The following is a 15,008-nucleotide window of genomic DNA, read 5'->3' as shown; positions in this document are numbered from 1 at the left end:
ACAGAATTTTTTATGGGACTTCGACTTAGTGCGTCTGACACAACCAACTGTTTTCCTGGGATGTAAACTACTTTATAATTGTAACGCATTAATCTCATCCGAAACCGCTGCAACCTAGGAGATAATTCATCCACATTTTTCGTCTGTAAAATTTGAACAAGGGGTTTTGAGTCTGTTTCAAAAATCAAATCTTTGACCCCTGTTATATAATCAGCAAACTTTTCAGCTGCCCACGTAATTGCCAGGGCTTCTTTTTCTATCTGCGCGTATCGACCCTCTACTTGACTTAATAATCGAGATGAAAATGCCACTATTTCGCGAGATTTATCTAGATTTTCTTGCATCAGACAAGTTCCTATGCCAAAACAACTAGAGTCTGAATTTACAACAATAGTTTTGTTCGCATCAAAATATGATAAATTTGGGGAACTTTCTAAACATTTTTTTAGAGTATTTAGAGCTTGAATTTGAGCAGGTCCCCATAAGAATACTGAGTCCTTTTTTAGAAGAGATGTTAAAGGTTCTAAAATTTCAGATTTGTTTTTAATATATTTACCCGCAAAATTAATCATACCTAATAATCTTAAAAGTTCTGTTTTATTTTCTGGTTCTGGGAATTCTCTAATTGCTCTGACCCGTTCAGGATCTATTTTAACCCCAGAAGTAGTGATGATATGCCCCAAGTACTTGACTGACTTAGCAGCAATGACACATTTGTTTTTATTAAGGGTTATACCTTCACTGTGTAATTTTATTAGAACTTGGTTTAAAATTTCGTCATGTTCTTTGACTGAACTAGCATGGATTAAAATATCATCCATATAAAAGACTACCCCTTTCATACCTGAAAGAATCTTAGAAAACCTAAGTGCAAAATATTCTGGAGAACATGAAATTCCAAAGGGAAGACGTGTAAAAAAGTATCGACCAAATGGTGTGATGAATGTAGTTAGCAATTGGCTTTCTGGTTTCAGTTTAATTTGGAAGTAACCACTAGTTGTGTCGAGCTTAGAAAATATTATTGAATTTTTCAGTTGAGCCAAAGTATGCTCTATTTTTGGAAGTGGGAAATAAGCTCTTAATACACTTTGGTTAAGTTTTGTGTAATCTCCGCACAACCTAACAGTCACCCTTTGGTACACAAACAATAGGACTTACCCACCTGGTATGTTCTTCAATTGGTTTTATTATACCCAACTGAAGTAGACGGTCTAACTCAACTTTTAACTTGGGCATGAGTGGTAATGGAACTACTCGTGGTACTGACTGAGCAAATGGCTGAACATTAGATTTTAGCTCAAGTTTCATTTCTGTTTTAAATTCCCCAATATCATCAAATATTCCTTGAAATGACTCAGCTATCGTTTCTAATGAGTACTTGCTAGCACTGTAGGTCTCTGATTCTGCCCCAAATGCATTTATATTTTTAGATACTAAGTTATTAATATAACGTGAACTATTTTTATTAATATTAAGCATTTTTAATTTTATAATTCCAGGCCGACCAAGGATAGGCACCTTTAGATTTTTTACAACATATAAAGATTCTGAACACATATTGTCATTATAAGTCAAATTAACATCAATTTTACCCTCAATTTCTAGTTTTTTATTATCAGGGCCCCCTATGGACTCCTGGCAAACATACATTTTATTTTTGTAGAAATCAGACAACATATTTCTAGAGACACAACTTACATCAGCACCTGTATCAACAAGAAAAGGCATAACATATTTATTGTCAACTAAAACTTTTGCAAACCACTGATCTTTATCATTAGTGTAAATGTGTCCTAGATGAAAATCAAAGTTAGTTACCTGTAAGTTTTCCATTTCATTTTCTATTCCTACCTCACTTTCAGCACAGTTTTGACCTTCAACTACTCTTACATTCCTGCCGGATCTACATCTAGCTTGCCAATGTCCTTTCTTTCCACATAATCGACAACGACTATCTTTTGCTGGACATCTTTCTCGGCTGTTGCAGCTTGGTACACTACAGTATGTACATTTGTAGTTTTTGTTGGATTTCCCCCATGTGTTCTGTTGTCCATATTTATTTGGTTCTGCTTGTGATTGTGACCAGTAGTTACCTCTGTGTGCATTGACCGTAGCTACTTCTTGTACTCGTTCTTGCCTAAGAATCCTGTTTTGAGAATTCTGCAGCTCGGCTTGACGTACTGTTAATACAGCTTCCCCTAATGTTAGGTTCTTTTGGAGTTGTAACCTCTCACTTACTTTTACATCTAAAACTCCTACTACTATGCGGTCTCTTATTAACTCATCTTTTAGAGCCCCATAACTACAATGCTCTGCCAGGCTATGAAGTGCAGTGATATATGCATCCACCGACTCCCCTGGCTGTTGACTACGTGTGTTGAACTTGAATCGTTCAAATATTACGTTCTTTTGGGGTATAAAATGAGCGTCAAACTTCTCGATAATAATACTATATACTTGCTGTGCGGGTGTTAGATTAAATTGAGTTATAATTTCCTCTGCTTTTGCCCCCATTAGATACACTAGCATATCAATTTTTTCAGCTTCTGGTTTGTTTATAAAACCACTAACCGACATATATCTTTCTAACCTCTTTTTCCACTGATTCCATGATCCTGGAAGGGAGAAATTAAACTCAGAAGGAGCTGATACTGTTGCCATGTTGGCAAGCACATGGCTTCCTGCTTGATTCTCTGCCATCCCTGGAATTATTTAACTCTATTTCTGCTCTTCGAAGAAGGTTCTACTTGCCAAATATTCCTCGGAGTATTTGCAAGTTCGCTGCCACCATGTAGAATTATTGAGACAATCTTTATTTAGCACTTTATTACAATTATATTTCCAAGCGACAATCCATATTATTAAGCTAACTTCTACGACTTCTACTACCATCTTGACATCCTGTCGTTCTCCCCAAAGAGGTTCTGTCTCAAGTACCGACTACGTTTCTGAAGGAAACGTATAAGTGGTTGCATACTGAGCTGACTCTACAGTTTTTAATAATAATTGTTTTCAGACAATTGTTGTGGAAATTTTACAAAAAAAAAACACAACCACAACAATTGCCTGAAAACAATTATTATTAAAAACTACCTACTTGTATATTTAAACGTCCGAAGTGGAAGTGGAAACGTTAATAATAATATGTACAATCATTAATATAAGTTAAAATTGTGGCTTATTTCCCATTTAGAATAATAAATTACATAGGTAAATGCCACAAAGAAATAGCTTCAGAATAATACATATATTAGGTGATAATGAACAATGATTTAAAATAAACAATGTTTTAAATACTTTTAAAACTTTAACTAGATTTTTAGAAGTTTTAAAGTTCTAAAATATGTACTTACTTATCCATTCGTTCGTTACCGCGTATACATCGAAAGATCGACAATCTGGTTATGCTTGTTGTAGTCGGTTCACTTCGGCTTGTCCCGCTCAGTTATTGGGATCGTTAAGTCAAACAAAAAGGAGTAATCCTAGTCGCACGAAGAAGAAGAAGTAAAGGTCTGATGGCAAGCGGCTACATATTTATTTGTTTATTAGCTCTTATTTTCTCATAATGTACCCACACGTCATTATTGAACTACACGCGTCTCTAGTCTCGGGCCTCTCTAGTCTCATCATTTTTTAAGCGATACCCTGACAATTCTATTGAATTTCGGCTTTAGAAGAGCTAAAGCTATTGTTAACCAATGTGATTCTTTCTTTTTTCTTTTAAGTAATTGAAAATTTTATATGAGTTGATACTTACCTAGATGAAATACACTTTACACACACTTATCTCACCCACACTTCCTGTGGGTGAGAAATTGACCACAGGTTACTGCAGGCTGGTTGGTTTAACTACTGTAAGGAAATGAACGGGGTTTTCTGTGATCAAAAATAGGGGAAGGGCTAAAAGGAAAGATATACAAGAATGTCGTGATACCTGTGTTGGGGACTTCAATAGATTGGTCACGTCACACGTAGAAATTAAAACTATATGAGACGAAGGATAGAGCTGCTAGAAGTTGATGGAGGGAGAGGTAGAGGAAAACCCAGAAGAAGATGGAGGGACTGTGTGTCAGAGGAGTTGAGGGAGAAAGGTTTAGGTGAAGAAGACACGATGTTAGAAACAAGTGGCGAAGAAGAATAAGGGAAGTATCCCTCAAAAGGGAAAAGCTGAAGAATAAGAAGATATAAATTGAGATTTATCCTCAAAGTTGTAGCCATATCAGGAAAATATAATATTTTTATACATATAATAAACACCTTTCATACGTGTTTGGTAAAGAATGGGCCATAGCTTAACCTCAGATCCTGAGGTTAAGATAGGTCGATTTAAGCTAACTTACCTTAGTACAAAAGTTGATAATAACCGAAATACAGGGTGTCAAAGTTAAACTTTTATTTTATTTATTTTTGAAAATTTCCCGACATGCATGGGACAACAACACGAAATTTGGTAAGTGGTGCTGGTACTGTACACCCTACAAAATTATGTTAAACAAACGTTTCTGTCTACTACCAGAGGCGTACGACGGGGGAACGTGAACGGTTGACCCTTCCCAAATTCTACGCCACTGGCGGAATTGCTATTTTAGTAACGATAAAGCCATTAGTTTTCGAGATATTTTAAGCTAAAAACGAAGGAGCATAACACATTAATCAAAATAAGTGTGCCTTTTCATTTTTAACTTCAAATTTCTCGAAAAGTGAAACATAATTTATTAGGGTGTACAGTGCCTACACTTTCTGCCAAGTATGACTGTCAAATTATTTTAAAGTATTCTTTTTTTTAATAATTTATCCTTTATTTAAAACTTTACTAATTATGTGTGCCCGGTACTATAAAACTATTTGACATATCCTTATGATACTTGGTAGAAAGTGTGGGTACTGTACACCCCACTAAATTATGTTAAATAATCGTTTCTGGTTAATACTAGAGGCGTACGACAGGGTAAAGTGAATGGTTAGTATGTTATACATAGAAACTATTGAAGAATAAAAAAATTGCACTAAAATAGAAATTCCGCCAGTGGCGTAGAATTTGGGAAGGGTCAACCATTCACGTTCCTCCGTCGTACGCCTCTGGTAGTAGCCAGAAACGTTTGTTTAACATAATTTAGTAGGGTGTACAATACCAGCACCACTTACCAAATTTCGTGTTGTTGTCCCATGCCTGTCAGAAAATATTCAAAAATAAATAAAATAAAAGTTTAACTTTGACACCCTGTATTTCGGTTATTATCAACTTTTGTACTTAGGTAAGTTAGCTTAAATCGACCTATTTTAACCTCAGGAATCTAAGGTTAACCTATCGCCCATTCTTTACCAAACACCCTGTATAAAATGTACATGCTTTTTTTATGCGCAGTTTAATTTGTTTGGAGTACCTAATCATTCCTGTGGTTGATTCTTCATTATTTTTTTATTGATATTTATTAAAAGCCCATATTCTTTTGACTCAATAGTTAATATTTAAGAATACTCAATGGCAAAATATGGGCATCAATATAGATGGAGAAAGATTAAATCATCTGAGGTTTGCAGATGATGCTGTATTAATCGCAGACAACTTGCAAGATACAGTTTCTATGATACATTCGCTTAAAACTCTTGTTTGAGAGAGCAGGTAAAAAATAAACTTTGAGAAAACTAAATTTATGACAAATCGCAATGAGTGGAAATATATAACTATTGACAATAATCCCATACAACAAACAGACATAAATATCTGGGACACGAGATCAAAATAAGCAGAGACAATCGAACACATGAAACACAGAGGAGAATAGGCTTGACATGGGCATTTGGCAAGCTAAGCCATATTCTAAAAAGTTCAATTCCCATGTGTCTCAAGCCAAAGGTTTATAACCAATGTGTTTTGCCTGTACAAACTTATGGAGCAGAGACTTTAACATTGACGCAAAAATCCGCGAATCAACTCAGTTACACAACGAGCCATGGAACGTGAAATACTGAACGTGAGCCTTCGAGACCACATAACAAACCAACAAATCAAGCAAAGATCAGGAGTTCAAGCTATCATTGAAAGAATCACGACGCTTAAGTGGAACTGCGCAGGGCACTTAGATAGAACACAAGATGGGCAGTGGACAAGACGAATCATGGAATGGAGGCCCAGGAACTAAAAAAGAAGCCGAGGACTACCAACGAATAGATGGACCGACGACATAAAATGAGTAGCGAGAAACTGGCTACAAGCGTTTCAGTGTAGAGAACACTGGAAAGAGCTGAGGGAGGTCTATGTCCAGCAGTGAACGCAATTAGCTGATTGATGTTCTTTTCTATGACCAAATATCTTGTTTGTGGCATAAGTCTAAAATATCTTGTTTGTGGCATAAGTCTACTTTGAAAAAAGTGCTACTATCCCAATAACAACAAAAGCCCAAGAAAAGTTTGGTCCCAAACATCAAAAGGAAGAGAAAATTAGTAGAAAAACGAAACACAAAATGGAAGATCATAGAGTACTGAAAAGTCAAGAAAATGTTGACCAACAAGATATAAACACCATAAATAAGAGATCTTTAAAGCAATCAAACGGGACATTAAAAAATACAAGTACGAGACAAGTATAAAAGCTATAGAAAAAAACAAAAGCAAAAAAAGCGAAAAACAAAATCTACCAACTAAAAAGACAAAAATAGAAATATAGTATCAGATAGACCCTGGCATTTTACATAATTATAGTGTAACGTTTCTATGAAACATGTCAAAGATAAATTATTACAAAACTCATCGAGCGGCCAATACAAAAGGTTCATAAACGTAGGATCGAAGATAGTATATAGGTATTATGTACCAGATAACAGGAGGAAATTAAACATTCTCTCAAAAATATGAAAAAATAATAGAGCTCCGGGGAAGATGTGTAGTCATCGAGACAATTCAACTAGAGGTCCACTTTTGATGTCACGAATCCAAACACTTTTTAATATATGTCTGCAGAAAGAAGACATTCCAAATACATGTAAAAGTTCGATTACAATCCTTCTTCGTAAAAAGATAAATTAGATTTTGAAAACTATGGGCTCATTAGTTTACTACACCACCTATATAAGCTCTTTACTCGAATATTGGCAAACAGATTGGAAGTAAAACTCGATTTCGATCACAGTCATAGAACAAACAAGTTTTCGATCAAGCCACGGAACAAATGGCCATCTGCACTGCCTTAGCTAGTCGATTGGTTATTATGGTTATTCATTTTTGAATAATTACAGGGTTGAAAAAACTGCAATTTTCAAAATATAGAACCAAAAACTGGAGACCTTTTACTCAACAATAAAATAATGCTTAGTTCGTTATTTATTAACATTTTAGACACAATTCTTCTTTATTAATATGAAAACGTAACTAAATTGTTTACAAGTACTTATATTATTTTTCACTAATATTTACTTAAAAATTTGTAACTTTCTCTCTGGCCCCTACCCAGTACTTTTGGGAATGTGGAAACGTAGCAATAAAGAAAAACGCAAATGATAAATATTTTATTCTTCAGAAAGAATGCAAGTATGACGACTAATAGATATGTCTGAACAGTTAGCTGCTACTATTGGGATATTTGTCATTTTATTACAAAATTTTTGAGTCAGTCACACTGAGCAAGTTAACGGCTACTAACCGAAATTAGATTATATAACAGACAAATATACTATAACTTGCTCAACATTAAGATATAACATTAAAGTCTCCGAAGAAAGATCCTAATATGGAAGTAATTTTATGTTTTGTTAAACTTGCATCAAAATATATCTACCTAATTTCTTTTAAATAAATCATCGAGTACCAAATTATATACATTTACTTTACTAAATAATTTTATCTGGTCTATAAATAAGTAGAGTCTAAATAAATAGTACCCTACTAATACATATAATATAATCCTTTCCATTAGTGACAAAAAATTAGCATGTGTCGATTCCACTGTGTCCTCTCCAAATATCTCTTCTTTGAAATGTAAGTACATATTAACTTTGAAATGTAAGTATAATGTAACTTAAGTTTGTAAATTAACTTCAAAGTAGAACTCCACAACCATCAATTACTCAAGTAGTGATGGTTATTAAATTATACATAACACAGTTCTCATCAGAATAATGTCACAATATAGGTATACTATATTATGGTGTGGTCAATCTCTCACTCCAATAATTTAGAGTTGTTTGCTTTTTACTTTTAGTTTTAACTAATTGTTTCTTCTCGTTTTAGCTTGTAGTTTGTATTTCTCGAAGAATTTGTGCTGGGTCTGATGATGAGGTAAATAATGTAAGATGTAAGGCTCGAAACTGGTAGCGCACCATTTTTTAGCAACAATAAACTAACTGAAGATTGTGAGTACTTACTGACTTTTTTATGACCAACAGTATTTTTTAATCTTTTTTGAGGCCACTAGCCCCATCTTTGAGGTGTTCAAATAATCAGTAGGCGACGCAAAGAAATTGTGTATTAAGTGGGTACCTCCAATTTTTTTATTTGCAAACTGTGATTTTAATTTTGTGTTATACTAGGCGCGTTCCAAGTGACATGAAAACTGTCCTTCGTACTGCCCTAGTCATGCGCATTATAAAAAATGCGTTCCAAGCGAACATGAACGATGATTCGTATCGTACACTGTGTTGTTCCAAGCGATCCATGTATATACCGTTTCGAAATCGGTAACTGGACGGTCCTTTTGATACATGCCTTCAAGCAGAAACTATTTGTACTGACTTGCGCAGTTAGGATTGCTTTCATTTTTACTGGTCACTGCTATGAGATCAGCTGATGATTCAATAATAGAATCCATAATTTACCCTATTAGTACCTGTGAATCTTGATTTCCGTTAATTATTAATTCTTTTTTTTTTTCAAATTAATCTTGAAAATATGGATAATTTATTATTTTTTTGCTCAGATATCGATTCTGAGGAAGATTTTAAAGTTGAAGTGATGTTAGAAGTGTTGAACATGTTAGAAATATTAATTTCTAACTTCTAACCATCTAGCAAACTACTAGTGATACTGTGGTAATCGTACTGAAAATGGCTCAGGCGCAACTCGAACTTGAAATGGTACACAAATGCGTTCCAAGAGGGTTACGTACCGATAATCCGTTCGGGATCGAAAGCAAATCGTTCAAGGGTGATTCTGCGCATTAAAACAGTCCATTCGATTTCGTGACGGTTCAAGGGATCGTACAAATGTGTCGTCTTGGAACGAACCTAGATAGGTTCTACTGTATGCCTTCCAGAATGTTTACGAACTATTTTCTGAATATAAGCACATTGTTTTTTTTGGTAGTGTGTACCATGTGTATAATCGTACTAAAAGATAAAATTGCAGTTACCTAACTGTGCATACTATCCTGCACATCTATTTTCAGGGAGCAGATTGGATTTGAATCTATGTAACCTCTAGATTTGTTTCTTAGTCAAACAAAAGATCAAAATATTTGTGAAGAAGCAGAATATAAATGGAAAGCGCCATTTAAGACATATCTTCTTAAATGTACATACAAAGAGATGAATTTTTAGAAGATATTTTTAGACATGGATTCAATGGACGAAGACATATTGATCGGCCGTTATTGCAAAATTGAATATTTTAGATGCTCAGACTAGTGTACTAATTTTAATTATCCAAGTGATACATAGACATAGTCAAATAGGATAATTGATATCGTAAATAAAATTTGAAGTCGCCCAACGGTTTTAATAGTGGCACTCAAATGCTTATCTTAATCTTGGTTTCAAAATTTGACTATTGAAAAACCATTATATATTTACACTTATTAAATATGTTTATACTTTCTATATAAATGATTACAATCTTATTAAGGTAGGTATTAATATTTTATACACCACTACTGTAAACCAAGATAAAGAAAACTGCATCATATTTCGGTGAATATTTTTAAAGAAAGATATTTCTTTGGAGACTATTGAGATTAGCGAAGTTCTAAACTTTTTTTAAATATATGTAAAAAACAATGATTATATTATGTGTATTGTTTGTATTAAACTAGTTTCCAGAATACCACAAAATGCCTTAGTTGATTCCTTTTCAACGTAATTTAGGGTAACGCATCTCCAATATAATAGAGAAAAAATCAATATAATAAAAACTACAGCTGTTATTTCGTTATATGAATTTATAAAAAATATTTTCGTTTCATTTTGTAAAGTATCTGAAATTAACTGTGAATGTAATACGAACAATAGACATTTACTATTAACATCGTTTGCCTAGTAACAGTTTCCATATTCCTTATTCGATTTTTCACCCAGACAGCTGCCCCTGATAACACAGTCAGCCCCAAACACTCTTCTTCTAATCTAACTTAAAATCGTATTGTACTCTGTTCCACTTGTTTCCAGCAGTTTTCCTAAAATCGGCCGTTATTTATGTACTTATAGACTTATACCTAGCACCTGAACAACAAGTCCTATCCATTTTCGTCTTTCTAAAACTATAATTTTATATCAGTAACAAAACTTTGTGTATGATGTTCGAATCCTTTTAATGTTCTTATGGGGTCATAAATGGCAGTAACAAAATGGTTATCGATTGCCACAATAATAACGTTACTAATTTAGTTTTCTTCAAAAATTTTTTTACTAGTTAACCATGTATGTGTAGTACACGCCAGCTAAGAACTATAGCAAATATCAGCATTAACAACTTCTCGGCATCATTCCGAAATACTAAAGGTATGCGAAGCTGGTTCTTTCCAGCTGGCGACTACTACATCAATGGTTCAAATTTATTTAGTTTTCTGCATGTACAATAGACAAATAATTCTCACAATTATTGCATTAATTTATATTGTTCTTTGCTCTTATTCTTTACAGATCAAAAACCACTTCTTGATATCCATTGGCAGTATGTCTCCATTCAAGAAACTGACTTTAGCAGTTGTCAACTTGCAACTACATATAAAAGGTTATCTTCAGAAACACCAAATATTAAGCACTGGTTTGGTGACACGATAAAAGACTAACTCCTGAAGATGACTCTACAGATAAGTTGAAATCTCAGCCCAGTCAAATCTACCGTGATTCAAACTGAGAACCTCAAACTTACATAATGCCTGGTTGCACCAACATATATTAAGCTTAAGGGGCTATCCTAGTGTAAAAGTACGAAATTCATATACTTTTTTGGAAATTTCTAAAATAAAAAGTACTGTACCAATTGTTTTGAAAATTTCCATGAGCATTTAATATAAAACAACGTACATGTAAAACAATTTTCTTAAAAAAATTGAAAATTAAACGAAGAATTTCAAAGTTATTATTGAAATATAAGTTATTTTCTATACCATCAACTACGGGTTTTTTGATCGGATAAAAAATGTCAAATTGGAGATGTTTGAAACTGAAAATATTTTAGCTAATTTAAAAAAAAATTTCAACAATTCGTCATTTTTCCAAATTTTAATGTTTTTCAAAAATCCTAGTTGATGGTATCGGAAATACCTATTTCAATATGTAATCACTTTGAAATTTTATGTTTCAGGATCTCTATTAGTCCCAATCACTGCAGCAGTGCTATATTTTTATTTTCACGGTGCCAGTTGATGGCGCATAAATCGTTTAATTTTCAATATTTCTTTGTAAAAACTGTTTTACATGTACTTCTTTTCATAATAAATACTCATGCAAGTTTTCAAAATAATTGGTGCTGTACTTTTTATTTTAGAAATTCCCAAAGGAAGTATATGAATTTCGAACTTTTACACTAGGATAGCCCCTTAAGACGTACCTTAAGCTTAAGGGGTTATACATAGGAATTGCAGGTAAAAAAGTTACTTTAAAAAAAAATAGATCTCGAAAACTAAAAATTATTTTTATTTATAATTGGAACATGTAAACGTATAGTACTTAAGGTACTCTCAAAAAAATTTTCAGCCAAAAATATTTATTTTTGCAGAGTTGACTGCAATTTTTCGACAACAGCCCTTTTTTGCGGTGGGCAGCACAACTCGTAAGTCCAGTCTCATCTGAAATCAAAAAGTTTCTTGTAGTTTATACCTCTGGCTAGTGAATGAACGAAGGAATTTAAAAAAAATGAACATTGAAGATTTTACATAAGTTTAAACACATTTTCGACCCCAATTTTTCTCGTTTTTTTTAAAATGACCATTTTTAAAGTAGTTTTTTTTTTATAAAACAAAACAACTTCACCTAATAAAAATTCCTTCGTTCATTCACTAGCCAGAGGTATAAACTACAAGAAACTTTTTGATATTTTGATTTCAGATGAGACTGGACTTACGAGTTATGCTGCCCACCGCAAAAAAAGGGCTGCTGTCGAAAAATTGCAGTCAACTCTACAAAAATGAATACTTTTGGCTGAAACTTTTTTTGAGAGTACCTTAAGTCAAGTACTATACTTTTACATGTTCCAATTATAAATAAAAATAATGTTTAGTTTTCAAGATATAATTTTTTTAAAAGTCACTTTTTTACCCGCAAGACCTATGTAACCCCTTAAACATAAATGTAAATCCTTATGCTGGTTCCACACTACCGACTAATGCTGTTAATTATCGCATTATTTGACATATTTCTAATGCAAATAATGCGATAATTAACGGTATTAGATGCTAGTGTGGCCCCAGTATAAACTGAGCTTAGCTAAGATGGAGATTAAGATCTGTTGGTGCAACCAGGCATTAGTTGTTTATAATACTAAATTGTTTTTCATTAACGGCGTAAGCCATTATTGAACATTTGCAACTGCCATATCTTGCAGAATAGCTTTCCTATTTTTACCAAACCCAATCTGTTTTAACTGTAGAAAGTTGAAAGCCAATACAGACCATATTTCTTACAAGTGTAGTCCGTGTTTCTTCATCAACATCTCAGCAATTATTATTTCGTCTTTCTTTGGGCATTTGCTAGTTCTAACATAATCTCTAAATACAAAACCACTAGTTGCATTTGCGATATCTTGTAGGACAACTTTTTGTTAGATTTATACAATGCATGACCGATATTACAATTCTCGCTCTTGCATTTGATATAGATTGGGTCCGATTGATGCCTTTTCTTATTTACAGATGTATAATTTATAGTTACACTCTAAATACAGATCGAGCCTGATATGTTATACATTTAGGCTCTAAAGCAGATGTATAATTTATACTTACACTCTAAATACAGATCGAGCCTGATATGTTATACATTTAGGTTCAACGTTACTGCACATTATACAGAAATATAGTAACACGGTGTAAACAAGCATCTCAGAAAATAACGTGAATTTATTTTCTAATCTGATATGATCTAGGCCTAGGCAATATCTAGATTTGTATGGCGTCTTAATATCAAAAGATCATCTATATAAACTTTTGTTAATGAAAGCCATGTTTAGAAGATGGTCATAGTCTTATTGTTTTCTATGCTCTAATTTCGGTGTTGATGCTAAAGTATGTGTCGCATTGGGCAATGCCTATCTCGGCCCAAAAAACAGGTAGGTCTTTTAAAAATGTCCTAAGTCCCCACAAAGATTAAAACTGCCCGATATAAAATATACCAGGTCGGCTCATATGATATTAAAAATTTTAAATTACTGTCACATGAAAATATCACTAAATTTTCGATTGAGTCATTCACTAATAAAAAGTTTTCCCCTAATTTTTTTTGGTTCTCATTTTCATAAAACTTCAAAAATTGATTTTGCTAAAGCTGGTTGTAACTTCCGACGAGCACAATACAGATTTTTTTGCACAATGTAAATCATTTGTTGTCAAATTCGTTAAATTATTGTCTTTATTACTTACTTTTTTTTGTAATTACTTTGGAAAGTTTTTCAAATAACTCATCTTCAGCTTTTCGTTTTATCCCGTGACTTAAGACTTTTCTTTCTAATAGGTTTCCTGATTTTGGATCATGATTATGGTTTATACTAGTTGTAATTCGATTCTTATTTTCTCCAATTGTTTTAATGAAAGCTTTGCAATTATCCTTTAAACATCTCCACTTTGTTTCACCTGAAGCTAATTTTCGTTTTTGTTCTTTAAATTTATAACGTTCACACACTAATAACAATTTTTCTCTTTGACTAAACATTTCACTTATACTTTCGCTTTCAAGATGTCATTATACTCCATTTTGTCTGGATACTGAATTAGTAATTAATTGAAAGATACATTGATTCCACTAGGTATCGAGCGAGTAACATCGTTCTGTATTTCGGCGTGCTTTGTAAAATATAGTGTAAAAACAGTGACATAAGCGTACCTTCAACTATGTTGAATCCAAACAGTCAATATGTCTCAAACATCTAACCAAGCTTTGTCCTATGCATCAGTAGCGAAATCGATTCCACGGCCAAAATTTCCAACCAAGGGAAACTGTTTGTTAAATTCGCAAAGTACCCAAAATTTCTGTACATTTCTGTAATTCCAAGATAAAATTATTATTATACCTACTAAGGGGTAATAATACCTACCGGTTAATCTTCGAGCCGACCTGGGGGTTTTAAAATGTACCAGGGGTATCATAAAGGGCTAAAGGATTATAGTGAGCCGAGATGGGAATACACCGTCGCATTTCTATCATCGTCTATTTATCCTTAATTTGCTTTTATCATTCTTTTATTCCCAACCAATTTGTTTTGTCATCGTTTTGATATTTTTTACCGTAGTTTCTCCTAGAATACCTTTTTTATTTCTCCTACCGTCCATGTTATATATACCCTAAGCCCCACGAATATACTCTATCTAGATTAGTTGTTTACTTACTAATCAAATTGAAAGTTGAATATACATCAAGTCTCAGAAGACCACACACTCTATGAAAGGTTGAGTAAAATTTGGAAGAGAGACGATTTTAAGATGCCTACTGAAAAGTCCTTATTTATATCAGTCGATGTTCCAAAACTGTGTACATTATTCAATTGCAAATAGTAGAAGAAGAGAATTAGCTTTCAAGAATAGCATATAGATGCAGAGATCAGTAATCACTATTGGTATTTATTTTTCTTTAGAACTTAACAATAAAATG

Source organism: Diabrotica virgifera, chromosome 6 (genome assembly GCF_917563875.1).
Source record: "Diabrotica virgifera virgifera chromosome 6, PGI_DIABVI_V3a".
NCBI classification, from domain to species: Eukaryota; Metazoa; Arthropoda; class Insecta; order Coleoptera; family Chrysomelidae; genus Diabrotica; species Diabrotica virgifera.
This window is presented reverse-complemented; position numbering follows the sequence as displayed.